This window comes from Ursus arctos, unplaced genomic scaffold, assembly GCF_023065955.2.
Source record: "Ursus arctos isolate Adak ecotype North America unplaced genomic scaffold, UrsArc2.0 scaffold_15, whole genome shotgun sequence".
NCBI lineage: Eukaryota > Metazoa > Chordata > Mammalia > Carnivora > Ursidae > Ursus > Ursus arctos.
This window is the reverse complement of record NW_026622819.1, coordinates 47,215,848-47,242,112: the sequence shown is the minus strand read 5'-3', so window position 1 is coordinate 47,242,112 and position 26,265 is coordinate 47,215,848. Positions and strand designations below refer to the sequence as shown.

The 26,265-nt window shown below is 35.0% G+C and overlaps 1 long non-coding RNA gene across 2 annotated transcripts in view; it reads right to left on the bottom strand.

Moving 5' to 3' along the window:
- LOC113264031 (uncharacterized) overlaps positions 1-17,675 on the bottom strand; it is a 309,361-nt gene extending 291,686 nt beyond the window's left edge. Inside the window, exon 1 of one of the 2 annotated variants that reach the window (XR_003319512.3) lies at positions 17,493-17,675. This is a non-coding gene — a long non-coding RNA (uncharacterized LOC113264031). Of the gene's footprint in view, positions 1-2,358; positions 2,424-17,492 lie in introns of those variants that run through there. The other variant, XR_008959229.1, reaches the window with a different exon arrangement.
- Positions 17,676-26,265: the final 8,590 nt, after the last annotated feature.

Sequence of the window (26,265 nt, the reverse complement as noted above, 5' to 3'; positions counted from 1 at the left end):
TTTTAACAATCATCAACAAATCTACTAACTGGTAGGATCCATAGCTATGAAAACAAATCATTAGAAAACTGTGTGCTAGAAAAAAAGTAGAAGTATGTGCAAGGTGCAGAGGTTTATCTTTGAATTCCCCTGGAAGCAGAACCTGAGATTAGGATCTGAGTGCAAATGATAGATATTCGGAAGGTAGTCTAAGAAGCAGGGGTAGAGTAATGGGGAACTGACCTGAGAAAGGAAGGATGCCAGTACAGGGGGGATGATATATACAGATATATATCTATCTATATATAGATATATATTCACCTGTAATATATAATACATTATAGTTACCACCTATTATATAATAATATATATTATATGTTATAGGTGGTGACTATCCAAGTTACCATTGTGAACAAGTAGAACATAATCAGCTGGGAACCTTGGGGGTGAATATAAGCATGAACACGGGCCTCAGAATTATTTAATAGGCAAGGTGGGGGTTGATGGTGAAGAAACTGGGGTACTTATTTATGGATGCCTGTCTATCACTGGCAAAAGGCTGCTTGAGTATGGGGCAGTAATTGCCCTGGCATTTCTGGCCTGCATAGGGGTGGACAGAGTGGGCTTCAAAGGCCAAAGGAAAGCCTCAGGCAAAGAGGAGCACCCCGGGTTAGCAGTCAGGCCAACTGCATTGAGATGGTGGGGCCTTGAAGGCTCTGGGTGTGGCAGTGGCGATTTCCTATCTTTGGGTAGAAATCATTTTGCTGCTCTTTCCTAACATGAGGAAATTGAACCAGAAAATCCCCGAGGGCCTAATCAGCTCTAAAATCCTAAGATACAAGAGTTAGTCTAACTATATTTTATACTTCCATGTCAGCATATCTCAGGCTGGTTCTAAAACAATTTTAAAAAGCATGGGAAATGGGTGGGTTGGTAGGAGGCAGCTGGGAGAGTGATAAAGCTAATAATTTTGTGGTGAAAAAGTACAGGACTTCACACAAAAATGTATTCATCAAAATAGCCTAACTTGTTTAGAGAGGATTTGCTTACATTTAACACTATAGTCTTTGCCCCTGTCCTTGCAAGGTAGGATCACAGATTGCAGGCCATCGTAAAAGGTCCCTCAAAACTGTGGATTCATAGAGAAAATAATTCGAGATCAAAGTGTGGTTATGAACTCCTGGTACTTCAGACTCCTGACTAAGTGCTCTCACCTCTGCATGGACAAAGACAAGAACCAAGAGGCAGATACAGCAAGCAAGTCTTTTTAAAAGAATTTGGTTTTTTCCTATGTCCAGGGTCTTAGCCCTACACCACCTTCACACTTCCAAAGCTTGCTCCTAACCCAGGAGGTTGGTGATACTTGTTTATTATTTCTAGCATTTCTTACCCTCGGAAGTGTTTCAGTAGCTGTTATTTCAACAGGGCCCCCAAACACTTTTGCAATAGGCCTGTGGCTCCATGGCTCCCCTTTCCAACAAACCCCCCATTTCCCAGAAATCTGCCTGTAAAACCCACACCCCTGTGAACGTACACTGGGCCCTGTACTGGAGCATGTGAGTTCCAAGAGACAGGTTTATCTTCTCATTTCTTGAGATGTGTTCTGGTAAATTAGATCTCTTCTCCCTTTTTTCCCTCCTTTTCTTTTTCCATTCCACAGAACATCATTATTGTTGCTTTTAAATGAAGCTTAAGAATTGCATTTGATTGCAAAGGATGGAGCATTTAAAGTGGTAAGTCTGGGGATGGAAAAAATGAAAATCATATAATTCAATAATAAACCACGACAATGGAGGGGAAACTCTTCCTGAAGCACTCTTGACGATAAACGTCTCTAAATGCCTATGTGCTCAACTCAGAAAGAATCGCATTTCTCTCTTGGTCAAACACAAGATCAGACTCATCGTAATTAATGTCCTCAGTATGCACACGATACTGGATAGCTTGCAGTTGTTTTCCTCCCTCCATTTGGCTAATTTTCTTAGAAAAGGACTTAATTTAGCAGATTTGGGGAGTGACTTGAGCATTGCTGAGCACTGTATATTTTATTGGGAATGGAGAAAGGACAACCTTTTCTCATAGGGAAAATGCTATTAGTGTTCCTATTCTACAGATTAGGAAACTGATCATATCTTCCTCTTTTCTTATATCCTAGGAAAGAAATACTAAAAACTGTAGCTCTAATTACTACTTCCACTACTATTATTAATAATGACAAGTATTAATAATGCACTAATCGGCTTAACTTAATTTCACTAGTTAATACGTATTACTGAACACCCAAAGTTTAACATAGTGCTAGACATTGCAGGTAAAAATAAAAGAAATGAGAAATTACACTCAGATATATCCAAATAGTATAAGGGCATAAGATAGTACCTTGGGAGCAATTGTATGCAGTGAGCTTCCTTAAGCAAAATACTATTATTGCCCCACACTGTTTCTGGAAGGAAAAACAGAGAAAATAAACACTGTGGTATTCTTAACAGAATTCTTACTCAATCTTGCCATGTTTTTAAAACTAAAATGTATGAATAAAACTCTTAATGAACTTCAGAATAAAAGTGGCACATATGTATCAAATACCTTTGTTGATAGAGGTTCATAAGAAAGAGGTGCTTTTTTAAAAGAAATAGTAATAAAAAATGAAAAAAATTTGAACAGAACTGAACAAAAAAAATTTGTTTTTTCTTTGCTTTCTTTTGATTAGGAATAAGTGCTAATTTGGTGGTATTTCATGCTCATATTACAAATAAACTGTATAAAATAAACATGCACACACACACAAACACACAATTATTTTCCAGAACTTACTGATGCTTTCTGAATTCATGTTTTTAAATGATGTCATGCCATTAATTTGACTATACGAAATACAAAAATTTCTTCATGTAAAAGGCATTGTTTTCTTGACATGTAAAGAGTTTTTATAAACTACTAAGAATAAGCTTAATAAATAACACAAAAAGAATAACAATAAAGCAATCTAATATAAATAACACACAACCCAATAGAAAATGGGTGGAAGATAAGAACAGAAAGTCCACAATAAAAGAAATACTTTGTTCAACTTTAGTTATATCAAACAATAAGACACCATTTTGGTCTATCAGTTAAAATTTGGAAGACACTGTCAAGGAACATATATTTCATTGGCCCCCAGATCACAATAAACATTGGAGGTAGCTCAAATGTTGGTCTCAATGCTCTTCATAAAGAGTACAATTGTTTTTTTTTCCCTTTATTCTTCTTTTATCCCCAGGCTGTGATTTTTCTCACTTTGCCCTCTTCATATTTTCCCTCCAGCAATAATGTTGGCTATGTCTGCACAGAATTCCTAATCCAAATAGTTGAATCAAAATATTTTTTTAGATTGTGTATATAAATTAGAGAAGAAAAGTTCAATGAATCTAAATTCCTATGCAGAAGAAGTTACAACTAGCAGTCTCATGAGGGTACTCATTATTAAACCCTTAGGTTTTTTTTTTTTTTTAAGATTTATTTATTTATTTTAGAGAGAAAGAGAGAGAGAGAGAGAGAGAGAGCATGCATGTGTGAGTAGGGGGGAGGAGCATAGGGAGAGAATCTTCAATTAGACTTCTTGCTGAGTCCAAAGCCCACATGGGGCCCAATCTCATGACCCATGAGATCATGACCTGAGCTGAAACCAAGAATCAGATGCTCAACTGACTGAGCCACCCAAGCACCCCTAAACCCTAAGCCCTTAGGTTTTAAATACAGTATGTCCACAGTTGTCGACATTCTTTGAAAAGAGCTGTCCAGATGAGATTGGCAAAGCTATCTTTTTTGACACGAGTCAACCGGGAACAAAAAGAGAAGAAGGAAGCCATTTCAATGAATTTGATTTCCAATTTAGCTAAATTTTTATTTTAGAAAAAAAAATTAGTCAGCTTATCTATGAAATTTTTACCAAAATTACCTTTTTTAAATGTCATGTAAATTTTTAAATATAAACAATAATTTTTCATAATGATCCTTTACATAACTTATCACATTTAATTCTCATAATAACCTTATGACATAGTGCTAGTACTATTCCCAGTGTACAGATGAAGAGGCTGATGTTTAGAGATCAAAGAATTTGTCCAAAATAACATGACTAGTAATGGCAGAGCTTTGATTCAAACCCAGGCAGTCTCTTTCTAAAATCTGGATTCTTGAACACTGTTATTCCATCTATAAATATTGCTTTGTCTAGAAAATAATTTTGTTTGTCCTCATGCTCTGGATCCGGATGCATTTCCCTAGAGATGAATTCTCTTTCTCAGATTCTACTGCTCCTTTGGGTAAGACTGGTATTCAGTGATGTCTAGAGAGGGCAAAGGGCATTTGCTCTGTGATTTCCTCACCTCTAAGTTCTCCCAGTAGGTTAGCCTCAAATGTGTCTCTTGGTTGGATGTGCTCCAAAATGTTCTCTTTCATCTCTGCTTTAGAACGCTAATCAGCCTGAATCATCAAGCAAAATTCCCCGTTAAGAAAACAAAACAAAACAAAAGTAGACCAAGTCCAGTGGTACATCAGAGGTTTGGCTAAGACCTCAGGGAAAGAGCCAAAAGTCTGCCATGTGCCATGACCTCTTCACAGATATTTTCTACCTAGCCTAAGAATATGCAATAATATCAATGGGGGAAAATTTCAGAGAGAGAGATTTCAGCTGCATCTGGACTAAGCTTATTGAGAATTGGAGTTCCCTCAGGAAGAAGTGAGCTCCCTTGTCACTGGAGGTATGCAAGCAGAGGATGAATAATTACTTGGCAGAAATGTAAGGGAGTCTCAAAACTCAGATGAAGAGTAAAACTAGTTCAGAAGTTTTCGACTTTGCTTTCTCATACATTGCTAAGGCCGCAATCATACATATGGTACATCACAGATAATGTGCTACCACTAATACAGAAAAATATGCATAATTTATTTTTTAAATTTATAAATTAAAGTGGCTCTGTGTCCATTTCTTGATAATAAGAAAACAAAACTATTGGACAGATATGGAATAGCGAAGAGAATTGAAAGAAAAGAATTGCACATACCCACAAACCAAATTATCTTTTTAGTATATAAACTTGACTGAACTACATCAATGGAAGATTCTTATCCTTGTCTACATTATTCTTCCTTTTATTGTGACAGAATGGAAGTTGGGAACCATTGTAGGCTCGGCCTTTAAGATTTCCTTCAAGCCTTAGACACTATAATTCTGTGATTCTAAAGGACAGGGGAACAATAGCACAAAACAACTTTTCCAGCCTTGGATCCAAATTGGGTTGTTTGAGGGCACACTTAACAGGTCATGTTGCTAAGACTAAGTCTCTGCAACTTATGGTACTAGAATGGTAGGCTGGCACCTTCGGTTCTCTCCGAGGGTATTGCAAGGGATTAAACAATAGAGCTACTTCACTTCTAGAAGAAGTTAGGCTGTCTGTGTGAGGCTCTAGCAGAGAAATTCCAGAGAGAGAGAGAGTCATTTCCCTAGCACTGATAGTTGGGGATAAAGTAAGGACCTATCTGAGGAAATTCTTAACCAAGCATGAGGTATGTGTATAATATGTGTATTGGGGAAAGGGATAGGAAGATCTAGATAAACTTGAAAAACTGCAGTGCCTGGCAGTGGAGCCAGGGTCCTGGGCTCAAGGTCACATGGAATTACTATGGCATCTGGAGCCTGGGGCACAGCACATTTACTGTAGCATTGGTACCAATGTCTGAGGTGTAGGCATGTGTAGATCACCCACAGAACTAGGACCTGGGTCTCTGGGGCTCACCATGGTGACTTGAGAGTCGGGGGGAGGCAGGAAGCAGCAATGGGTATGGGTCCAGGGACGATAGGGAGTACTACTAGCCTGGGCCCAGGGAGTGTGTCACAGCAGCAGCCTACCCCCTGGGGATGGCAGGTCTAAGTCCTAACTCAGGCCCCAGAGGACAGGGTGTAGAGCAGCAGCAGCACAGCTCTGGTGATGGTGGGTCACATCGTAACTCAGGACCCATGGGGCAGAGTACAGAGCACCAGCTGCATAGCCTCAGTGGTGGAGGGTCATTAGGACTCAGGAGGCAGAGTGTGGGACAATAGAAGCTCTAATTCTGTAGCTGGTAGGCACTGTGGTACCCCAATCAAGAAGAGCAGGGCACAGCAACAACTTGGACCATTTAAAGCAGGTCTCAGTACAGGAACAGGAACACCTCCAGCCCTAGGAATGAGATGAAGTGGCAGGGACTCCAGGTGGCTCTATCAGTTGAGTTCAGCATCAGTGAAGACTGCAGGGGTCCTCAGTAGCAAAGACTGCAGATGTCTAGGAAGGTGACAAGGATTTCTGGGATCTTCCTGTTTGCCTTTTCCCATGGGGTGAATTCCCTCTGAGGGGATCTTAGCACTCATCTGCTCCAGGCTGGGAGTTGGAGTGATGCAGATAAGTGCTTCCTATACTTCTTTATGCCACAATGCTCAGTTTTCATACTCTCCAGAATTTCTGCTGCTTTTTCACTGTAGTCCAGAGCTCTCCCAGAGCTATTTTTGTCAATTTCTAGTTATCTCTTGTTTTAGTTGTTTTCATGGGAGAGACAAGTATTTGAACCTTCTGGTCCACCATCTTGCTGACATCTCACCTTGTGAAATTTCAAATATATACAATTTTTAAATGTCAATTATATCTCATAGAGCTGGAAGAAAAAGAGTATGTTCTTTAGGCAGAAAAGCATATCAGAGTACAACTTGGACCTACACAAAGCAATGATGAATACTGGAAATGGAATAAGTGAAGGTAAAATTGAATTCATTTTTTCCTTACTTTTAGTTACTCTAAAAGATGACTGATTAAAGTAAAAATAGTAGCAGTACACGGCGCAAGTATAGTATACATAAAAGTAAAAGCACAAGTGATGGGAAGGAGAAATATTGGGAATATATTGTTATAAAATCCTTATACTACACATGAAGTGATATATTATTTGAAGCTAGACTCAAAGTAAATATGTGTATTTTAAACCCTGGAGCACCCATTAAAATTATTTTCAGAGGGAGGCATTGCACACACGTCAATAGAAAAGATAAAATGAAATAATTTTAAAATGTTTCATTAACAACAGAAAAGATATTAAGTGGGGAGAGACAAAGAACTAAAGGAAAGAACAGAAAACAGCCAGCAAGATACACACACACACACACACACACACACACACACACACATACATATATAGTCTATAATATATATATATATTCTAAACACAACAATTAAAAGACAAAAATTGTCACACTGGAAAAAAAAAGATTCAACCCATTCTTTCTACAAGAAACTCTCTTGAAATACAAAGCCATAGATAGATTAAAAATAAAGGACAGGGAAAGATATGCCATACAAACACTACAGAAAAGCTGAAGTAGCTACATTAATAACAAATAAAACAGAATTTAGAACAAAAAAGATTATCAAGGATAAAAATGGGACAATATATATGATTTTAAAAGTCAGTTTTCTAGGAAGACAGGACAGTCCTAACTTCAAATTGAATTGATAAGATTCAAAGTACAGGAGGCAAAAACTGATTGAACTGAAATAGACCATCAAAAATGATAATTACAAACCTCAACACTCCTCTCTCAGTAATTGACAGAACAAGTAGACAAAATCAGTAAGGGGATATAAGACCTGGACAACATTATTAACCAACTAGATTTTTTTTAAAAAAAGACTTTATTTATTTATTTGACAGACAGAGAGACAGCCAGCGAGAGAGGGAACACAAGCAGGGGGAATGGGAGAGGAAGAAGCAGGCTCCCAGTGAAGGAGCCTGATGCGGGGCTCGATCCCAGAATGCTGGGATCACGCCCTGAGCTGAAGGCAGACGCTTAAGGACTCAGCCACCCAGGCACCCCTTAACCAACTAGATTTAATTGACGTTTATAAAGAATACTCCACCCAAAAGGAGCAGGAAAACTCTTTTCAGGTGTGCGTGGACACTGACTAACATAGACCATTTTCAGAACTATAAAAGAAACCTCAACAAATTAAAGAATAGAAATCATATGATGTATGTTCTCAGATTATAACAGAATTAAACTAAAAATCATCAACAAAAAGATGTTTGGATTATACCTGAATTTTTGAAAATTAAACAATACACTTCTAAATAACCTGTGGATCAAGGTGGGAGTTTCAAAGAAACTTAAAATATTTTAAACTGTATCAAATACAAAACAACATACCAAAATTTGTGGGATGCAGCTAAAGCGGTGCTTAATGGGCAAATAATAGCATTTAATGTTTATTGAAGGAAAGAAATTCTCAAATCATCCAAGCCTCTACCTTAAGAAACTAGAAAAAGAAGAGCAAACAAAGTAAACCAAAAGAAGAAAATAAATATAAGAGCAAAAATCAATGAAATTGAGAAGAGGAAAACAATAGAAAAAAATAAAGAAAACCAAAAGGTGGTCCTTTCAAAAACAATAAAAATTTATACATCTCTAGCTGAACTAACCAAAAGAGAACACAAATTATCAATATCAGGAACAAAATTAGGATTATCACGGTATAACCTATAGACATTAAAGAAACAAAATGCCACTTGTTGTGATGAGCACTGAGTGTTCTATGTAAGTGCTGAATCACTAAATTCTATACCTGAAACTAATGTTACACTGTATGTTAACTAACTGGAATTTAAATAAAAATTAACTTAAATACATATATAAATAAATGGGGGGGAAAAACAAGGGAATACTACAAGCAACTCCGTATCCATAAATTTCAAATGGATCAATTCCTTGAAAGACATGAATTATCAAGACAAAAGAAAGTGATAACCTGAAAAGTCCTATACCTATTAAAGAAATTGAATTCATAACTCAAAATTTTCCAGAAAGAAAACTGCACCCAGATCATTGCACTGTCAATTTCTATCAAACACTCAAAGAAGAAATATGTAAAATATTAACTGGCTGGGAAAAGAGAATATTGTTTCGATGTCAATTCTCTCCAATTTCATCTATAGATTTATTGCAATGCCTATCAAAATCCAAGCAGACATTTTTCAGAAATACTTAAAAAAAGATGATAGCTGATTGTAAAATTCTAAAATTAAGAATGTATATAAAAAGCAAATGAACCAGAACAGGGAAAATATTTTTGAAAAATAAGGATAAATTTGGAGGACTCACATTATCCATTTCTGAGACACAAATCTACCATAAATTAAGACTATGTGGTATTGGTGAATGATAGACACAAAGATTAATGAACAGAACAGAGAGCCCAGAAACAAAACCACACATACAGAAGTGAGTGATTTTTAACAAAGTTGCAAAGCCAGTCATGGAGTAAAGATAGTATTTTCAACAAATGGTGCTTAAATAATTGCATGTCCAAAAAAAGGGAATTTGGCCTATAACTCACACCTTATATAAAAATTAACTCAAAATGGATCATGTACCTAAATCTAAAATGTAAAACTATGAAACTTGTATTTTTTAAAAAAAAATAGAAGAAAATATGTGTGACCTTGGGTTAGGCAAAAGTCTTTAGATACAACATAAGCATAATCCATAAAAGGAAAAAATAAGTTGGACTTTATTAAAATTACAAACTTTTGCTATGTGAAAGAAACTGCTAAGAGAAGGAAAAGACAGGCCAAAGACTAGGCATGTCCGCAGCTCACATTTCTGACAAAGAATTTGTAACCAGAATATATAAAGAACTCATAAGATTCAATAATAGGAAATGATCAATCTAATTTAAAATATGGGTGATAGATATGAGCAGACACTTCAATGAAGAAGATAGAGGGCAAATAAGCATATTAAAAATTGTCTAACATCATTAACTATTAAGGAAGTACAAATGAAAACCACAATGAGATTTAATAATTCAAACACTTATTAGAATGGCTAAAACAAACAGCAACAACAAATGCAACACCGTATTTAGGCAATGATGTGGAGGGAATAGAACTCTCATATATTGTTGGTGGGAATATGAAATGGGAAAGTCATTTTGGAAATAGTTTGGAGATTTCTTACAAAGTTAAACACAAGAATACCATACTTTACGTAAATGTAAAAAAAAAAACAACAAAAAACATAAATAAACCAGGATGCAGCAGGAAAGATGGAACTCAGCCTGTGGCAAACAAAATTTAAATGAATTTCAAATGAATCACATAACCACACTGAAGGGTTTGGAGATTAATATATTGTTGGCCTAAGTAACTTCGGAAAACAATGTTTTGAGAAGGTAGTACTATTAGGCTAAAGACAGAAAAAAACTATGCACAAATACCATACTCTAACTGGTAAATTTGTTTAGGACAGGAGCATAGGTTAGAAATTCTGAAACATTATTTGTGTATAAGGTTGAACAAATAAATATGTACAGTGTGTAAGTAATGAGAGTCAAGTTTCTTACTGTCATAGAAAGTAGTTAAAAATAAAGAAAGAGGGAGGACTAGAATGAGCCCTACAGTGCTGGATTAAAGTTGAAGTTATCAATATGGAATAGATAAACAAATATAGATCTGTATGTATGCATGAGTTAATACACATACGTGTATTTCGTAGCTCCATCCACTGAGAGAATCTAGAAAGAGTGAGACTTCAATAGCAATAATAACACCTAACACCCAGGCCCTCTAAATTACATTCTCCAATAAAAGGAACCAGGCTTCTTAGAGAGCTGGTTGGTTTCTGGGCTGGAGTAGAGGAATATGCACCATGGACCTTGAGTATCTTGTGGTGCCAGAAAGTAAGGAAGTGTCCAAGTGCTCAAAACCAAGCCAAACCAAACCAAAACAGAACCAAACCAAACCAAACCAAACCAAAACAAAACAAACCAACAATAAAAAACCAAATGATAGCATATGGAAATGCCACAGGAGCCAATCTGGAAATGCTGCCAATGACCAAAATTCAAACAATCAAGCAACAAAATAAATAACAATAATACTGGATTATAATCCAAGTAACAAAAATGTACACAAGCATACTGAATAAATAAATACATGAAGGAGAAGTGACAACTCTTTCTTACAGAAGAATTCCAACTAATGCATGTAAAAAGAATGCGAGAAATAGAAAATCACCATTAAAGCATCACAGTAGTCAAGGTCCACCAATGGATGCTTAAATTGATGAGTAAAAGTTTAAGCAGAAACAGAATATCTGCTTAATCCCAAAGTATCTTCTCAAAAATATTTACTAATTTCAAAAGGGATAATGTTTACAGTGGAAAGTCCAGGCAGCCAGCCAGGCAATGGATGTTAGCCAAGTAGCCAAGGTTAACATCAGCAATAACACACATTGGTACCATGTACTCCTAATATGTGCCTGGAGTAGGGCAAAACCTCTGCTGTATTCTTCCCAGTAATGTCTAACTTCAATATAATCAAGAGAAAACATCAGACGAATTCAAATTGCCCAACATTCTACCAAATAATTGGCAAGTACTCTTCGTGTCAAGATTGTGAAAGACTAGGGAAGACAGAGAAACTGTTACAAATTGGAAATGACTAAGGAAACATAAAACTAAATGCAATGTGAAACCCTGGGACAGAAAAAGGACATTGGTGGAAAAACTAGTAAAATCTAAATAAGTTCTGTACGTTGGTCAATAGTATTGTATCAAAATTAATTTCTTGGTTCTGTTAGCTGTTAGCATAAGTGTTTACTGCATGAAGGCTATAGGTACTATTTTTTGCAGCTCTTCTGCAAATCTTTTTTTTTTTTTTTTAAGATTTTATTTATTTATTTGACAGAGAGGGAGACAGCCAGCGAGAGAGGGAACACAAGCAGGGGGAGTGGGAGAGGAAGAATCAGGCTTCCCAGTGGGGGAGGCTGATGTGGGGCTTGATCCCAGAACGCTGGATCACACCCTGAGCCGAAGGCAGGTGCTTAAGGACTGCGCCACCCAGGCGCCCCTCTTCTGCAAATCTAAAATCATTTCAAAATAAAAATAATTTTCCAAAAGTAAACAACAGCTTTTACGGTTACAAAAATTATCTATTATATCTAGAAGAAAAGCCTTGTTCTCTGCTTTCCAGGCAACTAGTGTAGTGTCTCTCATACCAAAAGCTTGTCATTTAAAGAAAAAAAAAAAATTGCCTCCTATAACAATTATTTCCTATTCATTCTGTCTCAAGTTGTTAGGATTTTATCCTTATTCATGAATCTACTGGCTTTTCATGAGGATAAAAAAACAAGGGAGAAAGAAATCATTAAGAAGGTGAAGAAAATGAGGAAAATTCTGTTTGCTGGAAAAATTCCAAGCTGGTAAAGCCCTATTTTTAATGTTTGTTATTGCTCACTTGCTTATGTATGTACGTACGTATGTACAGTCACCTGAACCTGATGAGAGTCATGAATCTCTGGATTAAATATTGCTTGCTCTCACTGCTTTTGGACTCTCTCTGATATCTGTGATCAATGCACTGCTGCACTTGGACCTTTTTCAAATTCCCACTCATTTTAACTGTTTCCTTGTGCCAAGGGAGGAAGATTTGAGGGAATAATGGAGATAACCTCACATGGTTTCCTCAATGGGTTTCAAGAACAGACCCAGCCCGAGCTTCCAAATGGAGAAGGCAGGCCAAGGCATGTTGAGCTTCATGGAATCAAATGATTTGGGAGCTATAGGGGCCCATATCAGGTCACCTATCTTCCTAAAGGACTTGCCCTATTCTATAAATTTTTCTCCTTGAACAATGTCTCAGCGTCAACATCCCATCAGTTAAATTTGGAGAAATAGTGTGTGTTGGGAGGTAAGGGAAGAGATGCTTTTTAACATCAGATTGCCTTATAAAATAGAACTTGGCAGTCACCTGGGAGGACATGATTCTGACACTGTTTCCTTGGCTACAAAAAGGGAGAGATAGCTGCCTTCCTCCATGTTTTAGACTTGTAAGGAAACAATGGAATAACTAAAAAATGGCATGAAAAAAATGTAGATCAGTTTTCATTGAAATGTTAGGATTCTCTCTTTTCCATTCTTATTGCCCTCAGGATAAAATGAATATTCTTTGAAAGTGTTTAACAAAACCCTTCATATCTAACTCCAACCCTCCTCTTATCTCTGGGCACTCCTCTCTTCACATCCTTTATCCAGTCACACAGGACAGTGCCCATTCTCTTTCCCACATTATTGCCTTTAACGTACTTCTCTTCCTTCCTGAAATAGTTCTCTCTGTTCTTATCCATTCATGACTCTATTTCAACTGAGAAATTTTTACTTATCTTTCAGGTTTCAACTTATATTTCTTCCAGAATGCCATTGCCCAAATCCCCAGAACCTAGTACAACTGGTCTGCTTTAATATGTATATCCCCCACCATGCCATAAATTCCTAGAATGAAAGAATCTGCCCTTTTCCACCATTACATGTATACCTGTCTACTAATAGGGTCTAGCACACAGTAGGTTCTCAAAAAGTGCTTATTGGATGAATGAATGAATGAATGAATGAATAACTGAGAGATGAATAAATGCATGCTTTCAATACAAGCTCTTTGATATAGGTCCTATACAGGGGGCTGAGATGTGGGGAAAGTTTTCCAAAGACTAAACTGATGGAATAATTAATGAATTTGCAAGAGAAAATTGTGTAGTGGAAAGTCATTTTAAACCAGGAAGACTCTAAAACTTAAATCCTGGGCTTACTTTTATTATTGTTATTATTATTTCAGTAATATAATATTATAGCAGCTTACATTTGTGTATCCTAACTATTTGTGCAGTATTTGGCCAAGTGCTTTGTACATATAAGCATTTTTAATCTCTCCCACAATCTTCTGAAATCAATACTAGTTTTAGCCCCTTTTACAGATGAGAAAACAAAATCAGAGACATTGGGTTGCTTGTTCAAAGCCATATCACTGTTAAAGAGCAGAGTCATAATTTGTATCCAAGAATGCTAGACCCCAGATCCTGAATTGTTAGAAGCTACATTCTCCCATCTCACTAAATTCCACTCCTACCTCCCCTGCCAGACAACCAACTTCCAAGGTCTTCCAGGTCCCCAAAGTGCAGCAAAACTAGTTTAAATCCAATCCTGGATGAATTCTTGAGTTGGGGCTCTGTGTTGTTCCCCATCATCTTCTCACTCACTAATAAGGCTACCCTATCGAGTGGTTCTGATTGCAGCTTCTCTCTGCTCAAACCCAGGGCAACTATTTCTCTCACGGATCCCTATCTGAACTGCTAAGTTTATGCTTTAATACAACTATGTAGCTCTCACTCCCCTACAGATCCTCTTTTTTCTTCATTTGCTTCCAATAAAGAGACATTATTTGTTTGGGAGCTTTCCAGAGTAACATGAATCCATCTTTTGAAAACTAGTCCCTGCATCTGGAAAATTGAATGATGCTTTGGTGTTGGTTTAGCAAGAGAGTCGGTCTGTGGAAACAGCATTGTTATTTTATTATCTTTAATGCTTTTAAGCCATATTAAGCAGATTTAATTTCCAAAGATGTCTTTTCTTGCCACCACCCTCCCCCCTTTTTAAATAGACAAGTCAGTTTCTACTTTCAAACTGGTTGCTTTCAAATATGCCACTGAGCATTGATTTGGCCACTTAGCTGAATTAGCCACATGGTCCATCTGTACCTTCCTGCCCTTCCCCAGCAAAACAGGTGTTGCCTTTAACATAATGAGAAGGCTTTTTCTTATCAGACCACTTCTTATCATAAAATTAAATACACACACATCCCAGAATCTCAAATCCATCATATAAATAAAAAAGCATACTCCCTCAGTCCACAAATAGCAGTTCTCTTAAGAAAGAGATGTCTGACACCCTCTAATCCATGAACCAGAGAGATTTTGATCACCCTAGCCTTCCCAGTATGGCTTTTTATTCTTTGCATCAATACATGCTCTAACTGGAGATGCTCACAGTGCCAGCATGCGATAGCTTCAGTAATCATCTCATCTGCAGACCAAGAGACTGCTCTGTTTCTTCAAACCCCAGGTAAGATTCCGAACCCTGGAAAAGCTAAAAACAGCTGGTGGTTGGTTATTCACTTGTGTTCCCTATCCTTGAATAAAGCAAATAAAAATATACTGCAAAGATAAGACTTCCGTATTTTAAAGAAAAAAATTTTAAAAAAGAATTGACTCCTATATTTAAAAATTCATATACTAAGATTCCAACTCAGACATCGAAACACATCACCATGATTATAGGGCTAAATAACAATGGAGTAAGGTGCAGAATAAAGATTCCCATGAATTTCCTTTCCTCAACTGAATTTTTTAATCAAAGACTAAATTTGTTTGCAGAATGTGTCCTTTAGCATAAACACACTGTTAATTTTTTAAAAAATAATAAACAATAAGGGTTTATGGAACTGAGAGTAAACTCTGCCCATTCTATTAAGTTGATTGTAAATCATAAAAGGGGTTTCTAGGAGCACTTGGGAGCCTCAGTCGGTTGGGCCTCTGACTCCTGGTTTCAGCTCAGGTCACGATTTCGGGGTCCTGGGATCCAGCCCCCTGTTGGGTGCCTGCTCAGTCTTCTTGTCTCCCTCTCCTTCTGTCCCTCTCCCAGCTCGTGCTCTCTCTCTCTCTGAAATACATAAATAAATCTTTAAAAAAATAAAAAATAGGGGCGCCTGGGTGGCACAGCAGTTAAGCGTCTGCCTTCAGCTCAGGGCGTGATCCCGGCATTATGGGATCGAGCCCCACGTCAGGCTCCTCTGATGTGAGCCTGCTTCTTCCTCTCCCACTCCCCCTGCTTGTGTTCCCTCTCTCGCTGGCTGTCTCTCTCTCTGTCGAATAAATAAATAAAATCTTAAAAAAAAATAAATAAAAATAAATAAATAAATAAATAAATAAATAAATAAATAAATAAATAAAAGGGGATTCTAAAATATAGAGTAAAGAACCGAAGGTCTGATGCTAGAAATGATCCAGTGTGATTTCATGTCCTTTGTCAACCAGCTGGAGGATAAGATCTCTTTCTTTTTCGTTGAATTATACAAATGGTCTGCAGTGGGATCTTAATACAGAAGAGCTCCTCACCCACTGCTGATGAGGATGACCTACATGGTTAAAAGAAAGAGCTTCAGTTTTACTTTTTCTCTTTTTCTTCTATTATAATCCATTCTACCCAAGAATTCAATTGTATAATCATTGCACACCTACTAGGAGTAAATGAAAGTGTTAGATGTGCACAAAAAGACCCCAGGCAGTTTACAATAACAAAACTTTCCCTTTATCTGAATTGTTAACTAAAGACATATTTGTATCCAACAGCAAAAGCAGCACACAGTTATTAAATCTACTATTTAAATATATTCAGGGAAAACTTTTTTTCTTCAAGCCTAATTATCTTTGACACTACTATTTCAGGGTTTGCTCCCATTTGTGGATCGTTAGGGATCCAGAGAGATTTGAGATGTGGTCCCAGACTTTGAGGACTGTCTAGCACCCCTACTCGGAAACTCCTGCAAATATCTTAGCCAAGAAAAATCCAAATGATTTAAAGATGGAGAGTAAAAAAGGAATAAGTACAGCATTGATGCAAATACCCTGTGAGGGAAAAAGTGGAGAAGGGCAACAAAATTCACCAATAGATAAAGAACACTCACTAAAAAAAGTGTTAAAAGGAAGCAGACTTTTTTTTTTAAGTGACCAGACTTCATTTCATGAATTTTAAAACAATAGTGAAGCAATCACGCCTACAAAGCAATACTACAAAGCAGAGACACAGAATGCCAGGTAATGGATGATAAGACTGTAGATGATGAAACACGAACTTGCAGAGCTCAGTAAGAAATACAAAGAAAAGTTTGAAAAATAAAAACCACCCACCATTGAACAAACAAACACTGACATTGAGAACAGACACTGTAGGATGTTCAGTAAGAGAAATAATAGACAGCAACAAGAAAGGCAAACAATATGGAATAAAGAGTTTAAAAGGATTAATGATTAAAGATATTAGAAAAAAAGAATAAGAAGATGCAGCAATCATGTAATTGGAGTCCACATTCAATAAAACAAAGGCAATGGACCAGAACACCTATGGAGAATAAGATCTAAGAAAACTTCAGAGATAGCTGAATTTACCCAATGAAAGATGGTAGCATATACCAGAAAAAATTGATATGAGAAGATAAACAATGATAATATCTGGGAAAATCTTGAATTTTAAAGACAAAAAAAGAATACTCGGGAGTCAGTAAAACACATTAAGTCACTTATAAGGTGGAGAAAAATGTTCCCAGATTTTTCCACTTCAATATTCAGAAGCAAGAGACAGTGGGAAATACCTATATCATTGTTTGGAAACTTCATCTCAAAAAAAAAAAAAAGGTAAACAAATATTGAACCCCGGTTAATAATATGCATGCTGAAGTATTTGGGGGACAGGCTGTACTGATATCTATTGCTTATTTTTAAATGCATGAAAAATAAAATGAATTGAAGAAGTGATGGATAGATGTCTGGGTATGTGATAAAGCAAATACAATAAAATATTAATTGTAAAATCCAGATCGTGGGAATATGAGATACTTACTGTAAAGCTCTGTAGCTTTTCTCAACATTTGAGGGTTGTGAATCCTTAGCCTCAAACATTTCTATCAATAAGATAAAGAATGAAAACAAAAGAATTTTATATGATTTTTCAAAGTTATAAATAATAAAATAAACCAAAAGAAAGCAGCATAAGGAGGTAAGAGAAATAAAATCAGAAAGTAATGAATTATACAATAGACTAGGAAAACTAATGACAAAATCAAGGCAAGTTATTTTTTAACTTTGAATTTTGCAATACGTCTTGGTATGCAGAAAAATTGCAAAATCAGTACATAGAGATCCTGTATGCCCATTATTCCACTTCCCCAATGTTAACATATTGCATAACTGTAGTGCAACTACTGAAACCAGACAATTAAACAAATGCAATACCATTAACTAATCTACAGACTTCATTCAAACTTTGTCAGTTTTCCCACAAATATCCTTTTTCTGACCCAGGATGCATTCCACGATCCCACATTGCATTTAGTTGTTTAGTCTCCTCCAATATGTGATAATTCCTAGCCTTTTCTTAACTTCATGACCTTGACATTTTTGATGAGTATTTGTTAGCTATTTTCTGGAACGTCCCCCAGTTTGGGTTTCTCTAGTATTTTCTCATAATAGGATTCAAGTTTGCATCTTTAACAAGAATATCTCAGAAGTACAGTATATCAGAACATACCAATATCTCTATGTCTCATTGCTGATGATGTAAACTTGATAAGGAGGTATATGCCATGTTTCTGCATTGTAAAGCTACTATTTTTCCCCTTACAGTTAATAAATAAATATCGTTGGGGAAATATTTTGAGACCATGTAAATAAATACCTTGTTTCTCATAATACTTCACTGATTAATTTTAATACCATTGATGGTTCTTGACTACAATTATTGCAGTCTCTGGCTAATACTGCTTTCTCTTTTTATCATTCCTTCTACATTTATTAATGGAGTACTACTATAAGGAAGAGCTGTGCCTCTCCCCAATTTATTAATTCAATCACTTACTTACATCAACAGGGATTCATGGATGATTTATTTTATTTTACAGATTATAGTGCAATTTATCATTATTAGTTTTCTTGTCCAAATTGTCTGTGTTGGACACTGGGAGCTTCTTAAAAGTTGTTTCCAGTGTCCTTGCAAACATATCCCCATCAATTAAAAAACATTTCCTTACTTCTGGAGTCGCAATTTTTTCTAGGCTCATCTTGTGTATTTTCTCTACTACATCCTTGAAATCCACTATTTCTTAAGGAAGCCCTGGTTCCTACTGTTGGAGAATGATCTACAGAAAGCACAACTGAAGTGCTAGGTGTGCTCATTGCTATTCGAGTGTTTAGCCCCTAGGAAGTATTTGTATGTATACTAACACCTGCAAACACACATATCTATATTTACTTATGTATCTATATATGTGTATATATTAAAAAGTATTAGTTCATATTGATATCTCTAATTTTAGTCCAACACCACATAGACTATTCCTTGCCTTCTCCCTTTCCTTATTTTAACTTGTTTCTCTGTAAGTAAGAAATCTGCTTTCATTATCTATACTACATTTATTAATTTGTGCAGTTCAGTTTCAGGCTTGCTCACCATATCCCTATGAGAACCACATTTAGTGGCTAGCATACAATATTTGTGTACAGTTCTTTTTGTTGTTAGCCTTATAGTGTACAGTAAAAATACTGTTTCCAGAGTTACTTAGGTTTGTTCTTTTCTTCTCCATCCCCTTCCGTGTGCTTGTTATTCATCTGTAACACGGTTTCATTTGTGATTTTTATATTCTATCTTGGCTTCCACCCATATCCCAGGGAATACTACCTTTTTTTTCCTTTTCTTTTCTTTACTTTTTTTTTCAAGAACAGTAATTTTTTATTGTCAGTTTCATAAAACAAAATATGATACGTTATTCTTTTGCAAGCTTAGTTAATGACCAACTTGAGAGACCTGAGGCAAAGCCTATGGCTGTTAATGGCTAGACACTAATATACAGTAAAAGACTAAATGTTCAGCATTTCTACTTCTGTAATAATACGAGTATTGAGACTGGAAAATTTCACAAACTTGATTTTTAAATTTTGGCTTGATCCATAAATTGTGTACAAACGCTGACTTTGAAATATTAATTTTTACAACACTCACTTTGAGATTTTTTTTCAGTCTTAAAAAATCTTGACTTAAGAATGACTGTACAAGAGATATTATTTCACTCAAAAAAATTCTACAGTTGATATCCTCAGTGAGTGTAACATTAAAAATAAGCCAAGTAAAATTTTTGTGCATCCTTTGTCACTTCCTTTATTGGAGATTACAACAGTTCTGTTTCTGCCCTGGGAGATGAGGTGAGCTAAGCTGTTGGCTGGGGCAGAGAAAGAACAGTGGAGCAAGAAGAAAGATGCTTTGTCATTTAATGACAAGCATTTACCTAGACAATGCAATGTCTAGATTTGGTGAACTCTCTTTTACTTTTCCAGTTTTCACAAGAAAACCAGGTCACTTAACATAGCTTAAATGTTGGTTTTTAAAGAACTGTAGGATTCATCTCAGCCCCATGCATTGTGCTCTCCACCCCACCCCTACTAGTTAGTAACCTTGGTAAAGTAACCCTCTCCTAGCCTCAGTCTGCAAAGAATCTTCCTGACATCATGTTATCATGAGGATTAAGTGAGATTTTAAGTGGTAGAGAGCACAAAGCTCTTTGAATTATTATTATTGTAGTTTAATAATAATACATTAGTTTCCTATTTCTTTTTTTTGTAATAATTTTTTTATTATGTTAGTCACCATACAGTACATCCCTAGTTTTTGATGTAAAGTTCCATGATTCATTGCTTGAGTATAACACCCAGTGCACCATGCAATACGTGCCCTCCTTAATACCCATCACCAGCCTATCCCATTCCCCCACCCCCCTCCCCTCTGAAGCCCTCACTACCTTTTTTTTCAGTATGTGAGGTATTACCGTGGTTCTAAGCATCAGAGCTATACCAAAACATTCTTAGTAATGCATTGCTCCCCACTCATGTCTCCTACCCCATTCTCATTTCCTCATTCTTTTCACCCCATTACTACCCATCCCCGTAGGTAATTAATCTTCTTAGTTTATGGTTTACCCTTCCTGTACTTCTTTTGCCTAAACAAACACATACATGTATTTTTTTTTTAATATCCTTTCCTTTCTTACCTGAAGAGTTTACATATTCTTTTGAACTTTCAAAACCTGGTTATTTTGAAACTAAAATAAAAGATAAACTACCTAACCTAAACAAGAAAAAGAGAAAAACAAATTTTTTAAATAAAATTATAAAAGGTAAAAAATTACAAAGTAAGAAACAATTTTACTCAAATCTATGTCAATAAATTTGATAACATAGATGAAATGGATAACATTCTTGGAAAATATACATTACCAAAGCAGACTCCAAAAAGGATAGAAATATGTAAACTCTGATTTTCAAAGAAGACATAGAGAAATTAGTTTGGTTATAATCATTCTCCACTCCTGCATCTCTACATGTCCAGATGATTTCACAAGGGAGTTTTCTGATCTTAAAAAGTAAATAATTGCAACATTACCTAAAATGAAACAAAAACCTGGCAAATATCAGACATGTGTACCTACAGACACACATACACAAATAAGAAAACTATAGGCTAAACTCTTATGAATATTGAAGCTTATTAAATAAATATTAACAAACACAATCTAATAGCATATTAAAAAATAATATATCTGACCAATTGGGGTTTATTCTAACAATAAAAGGAATTTTCAATATTAAGATATCTATTGGGACACCTGGGTGACTCAGTCAGTTAAGCATCCATCTCTTGATTTCAACTCAGGTCATGATCTCAGGGCTGTGAGATCGAGCCCCACATTAGGCTTCATGCCCAGTGTGTAGACTGCTTAAAATTCTCTCTCTCCCTCTCCCCCCACCTAAAAAAAAGATATTTATTAATATGATCTATCATATTAACTTAGATTTAAGCATAAAAATCTTATGATCATCTGTCTCCATAAATGAGAAGTCATTCAAAAAAATTCAATCATTCTTAACAAAAATATCCAATAAGATTAAAAAAAAAAACGATTTTATCTCAAGCCAATGATCACTGGAAAACACTAGAGTCATTTTGCTCAACAAATGTTCTATTGACATTTTACCCCTGAGTCACTCACATACTAAATTCCAGAAGCAACTTTCCTGAATTATTATAGAAACAAAATATACCCTGACATTCCCAAATGCTCCTCTAAGGAATTGGTATTATCTTGATGTGAAAACCACTGAACAGTGGGTATTTCCACTCCACTACTGTAAGTCAGGACATACACTACATAGCACTATTCTTTAACACCATATTGGAAGTACTGGAAAACACAATTAGAAAAGATAAAGAAAATAAATGTATGAAAATTAGAATTGAGGTACATCTACAACTTTTTGAAGATGACACTTGGTATACATGGAAGACCTAAGAGAATTATTAAAACTGATTATAAAAAAAAGAATAGTTGAGTGAAATAATAAGATTGAAAATTTGTATAGAGAAATCAATAATCTATGTATAAACATATAAATAAACAATAACCAGCTAAAAGATATGATGGAAAAAGAGCATATTTATATTAGCAAACATAAATAAAATTATTGGGGATAAATTAACTGTAAAAATGTGACACTAAATAAGAAGAAAACATTAAGACAGAGCTGAAGGATACAAAATAGCATTTAAATAAATTAAAACATCATATTATTGGACAGAAAGACTCAACATAATGAAGATTAAAATACTTCTTTTGTTAATTTATAAATGTAATGCAATCCCAATTTTTTAATAAAGGGTTTTTTTGTGGGGATAGTTTGGAATTAGACATTCTCATTTTGTCTTCATATATGAAGACCAGTAAAACTTTGAGTGGAAGGGGAGTGCAGAATCCTTCAAGAGCAATGAGAGGATTCTATCCTTATCAAATATTAAAATATAAAGACTCCATACCAGCATAATGTTATTTAAGTGTTGAAAGAAGAAAATCACCAACCTAGAATTCTGTATCCAGAAAAATTATCCTTCAAAAGTGGAGAAATAAAAACTTTCTCAGACAAACAAAAATTGAGAGAATTAAACCTGACTTCCAAGAAATGTTAAAAGAAGTTCTTTAGGAGAAAGAAAAATAATATGAAATTCTGATCAACATTCAAAATGGAGCATTAGAGAAGAAATAAAGAAGGTAAAATAAAATCTTTTATTTTTTCTTGATTCATCTAGTAGATAATAATTTGTTCAAAATAGTAATAGCAATATATATTCAATGATTCTAATTTGTGGATAAGTGAAATGAATGACAGTAATGTCATAAGATATAAGAGGGAAGAATTGGGAATACTGTGTTATAAAGTAACCTCATTACCCATGAAGCAGCATAATTATTTTTTATATATGTAAGATATAGAAATGGTATGTATGTCCAAAGTATAGTGTCTATATATGAGTAAACTTAGATATATTGTACATTGCAAACTTAGGGAAATCACTAAAAGAATTTTAATAGCAGGGTGCCTGCGTGGCTCAGTCGATTACGTGTCTGCTTTTGGCTCAGGTGATAATCTCAAGGTCCTGGGATCAAGCTCTGTGTCGAGCTTCCTCTTCAGGGGGAGTCTGCTTCTCCCTCTCCCTCTGCCCCTCCACTCACCCACTCTCTCTCTCAAAAATAAATAAATAAAATATTTTTAAAAATAAAAGAAATAAAAGAATTTTAAAAGCAAGTATACTAAGAGAGCAAAGAAAATGAAATCATATGAAATGCTCGGTTAAAATCAGTAAAGAAAAGGAGTGGAAAACAAAGAAGATACAAAGAACTAGGGAAATGAATATAAACTATTTACAAATATGGTAGATATTAATCCAAATATGTTAATAATCACTTAATATTTTTAAAGACTTTATTTGTTTATTTATTTATTTATTATTTTTGAGAGAGAGAGGGCATGTGCACACAAGTTGGGGAAAGGGCAGAAGAGGAGGGAGAGAGAGAATCTCAAGCAGACATCACACTGAGCGTGGAGCCCAACATAGGGCTTGATCCCATGACCATGAGATCATGATCTGAGCTGAAATCAAGAGTCAGATGCTTAACGGACTGAGCCACCCAGGTGCCCCTCAATAATCACTTTAAATATGAATAGTGTAAATACGCCAAATAAAAGACAAAGACTGTTAGAGAACAGTTTAAAGAAAAAGAAAAAAAAAAAAAACCCAAGACCCAGTTATATGCTGTCTACAAGAAATCTATTTTAAGCATAAAGACAAATAAACCAAGGGATAAAGACAAAACATGCTAATACTAATCAAGGGAAAGCTAGGGTAACTATATTAATTTCAAACAAAGTAGACCTCAGAGAAAGAAAGTTATCAGTGATAAAAAGGGTATTAGATAATGATAAAGAGGTTAATGCTCCAGGAAGACATAACAATCCTTACTGTGTATGTGCCTAACAACAGTGTCAAAATATGAAGTAAAAAGTGATAGAACTGCAAGAAGAAAAGACATATACACTATTGTATTTGAAGACTTCACCACCCCTCTCAGTAACTGACAAATCCAGCAGGTAGAATATCTGTGAAAGTATAGCTGAACTGAATAGGACCATCAATCAACTAGGTCAAATTGACATTTATAGACTACTTCACTCAACAACAGCAGAATACACATTCTTCTCAAGCTCACATGGAACCTTCACCAAGATAGAACATATTATGGACCATAAAACACACTCTAACAAATTTAAAAGAACAGAAATTAAATAAAGTATGCTCCCAAACCATAGTGGAATTAAACCAGAAATTAATAATGAAAAGATAGTTAGAAATTCACAAAATATGTGGAAATTAAACAACGCACTTCTAAAGAACACGTTGGTTAAAGAAGAAGTATCAAAAAAATTTTAAAATATTTGGAACTAAATGAAAATAAAAATTCAACTTATAAAAATTTGTAAGATGTAGTGAAAACAATGTTTAAAGGGAAATTTATAACATTGAATGCATATATTAGAAGATAAGAAAAATCTAAAATCTAAATTTCCATCTTGGAAACTTTTAAAAAGAGAGCAAATTAAATCCAAATTAAACAGAAAAATAATTTTAAAAATAGAGCAGAAATCAATGACATTGAGAACAGGAAAACAATAAAATCAATAAAACCAAAAGCTATTTTCTTTTGAAAAAAAGAATCAATAAAATTCATAAACCTCTAGCCAGGTAAATCAAGGAGGAAAAGAGAGAGAAAACACAAATAGCTAATATAGAAAATGAAAGATGGGCCATCACTATCAATCATATGAACATTAAAAGGATAATAAAGGAATATTTGGCACTTTTATGCCCACAAATTTGATAACCTAGATGAAATGGACCAATTCTTTGAAAGTATAATGCATCAAAACTTATAAAAGGAGAAATAAGTAATCTGAATATGCCTATATGTATACAGAAATTGAATCAATAATTACTAAACTTCCAAAAGACAAAACATCAGGCCATTCATAATAAAAACTCTCAGCAAGCTAGGAATGGAGTGAAACTTTTTCAACATAGTAAAGGAAGTCTACAATGGAGCTAACCTAATACATAATGTGAGTTTCTAGATACTTTCCCCTAAGAATGTGAACAATGCAATTATGTCCCCTCCCTGCACTGCTTTTCAATATCCTACTAGATGTCCTAGCTAATGGAATAAGGCAAGAAAAAGAAATAAAAAGTAAACAAATTGGGAAGGAAGGAATAAAACTGTCTTTGTTCCCGATGACATGAGTATTTATGTAGAAAATGTCAGAGAATCATTAGAAAAAATTTCGGAACTAATAAGTGATTACAGCAAGGTTGTAGGATACAGAGTTAATACACAAAAGGCAACCACTTTCCTATATTCCAACAATGAACAATTGGAATTTTAAATTTAAAATATAGCACCATTTACATTAACATCCCATTCTCCATTAAAATAAAATACTTAGGTATAAATATAACAAAATATATACAATATCTGTATAAGGAAAATTCCAAAACTCTGATGAAAGAAGTTAAATATCTAAATAGATATTCCACATCCATATATTGAAAGACTCAATATTGTTAAGATGTCAATTCCTCTCAAATTGATCTAGAAATTCAATGCAATCCCAATAAAATCCTAGTAAGTTACTTTGTGTATACTAACAAAGTGATTCTAAATTTTATATAAAAAGGCAAAAGACCTAAACTAGCCAACCCAAGACTGAAGAATAATAAACTCACAAGACTAACTACCTGAATTTACGACTTAATTACAAAGTTACAGTAATTAAGACAGTGTGGTATTGGCAAAAAATAGACAAATAGATCACATAAAATAATGGAGATCCCAAAAATATACTCACACAAATATAGTCAACTGATCTTTGATAAAGGAGCAAAGGTAATTCAATAATTAAAGGATACTTTTTTTAAACAAATCATGTTGGAACAACTGGACATTCACACACAAAGAAATAAGCCCAGTCCTTGCATTTTTCATAAAAATTAACTCAAAATGGACCATAGACCTAAATGTAAAATGCAAAACCATAAAAACTTCTAGATGAAAACACAGGAAAAAATTAAGGTGACTTTGGGTTTGATGATGAGTTTTTAGATACAACACAAAAAGTACAATCCATCATGGGGTGCCTGTGTGGCTCACTCAGATAGCATCTGCCTTTAGCTCAGATCATGATCC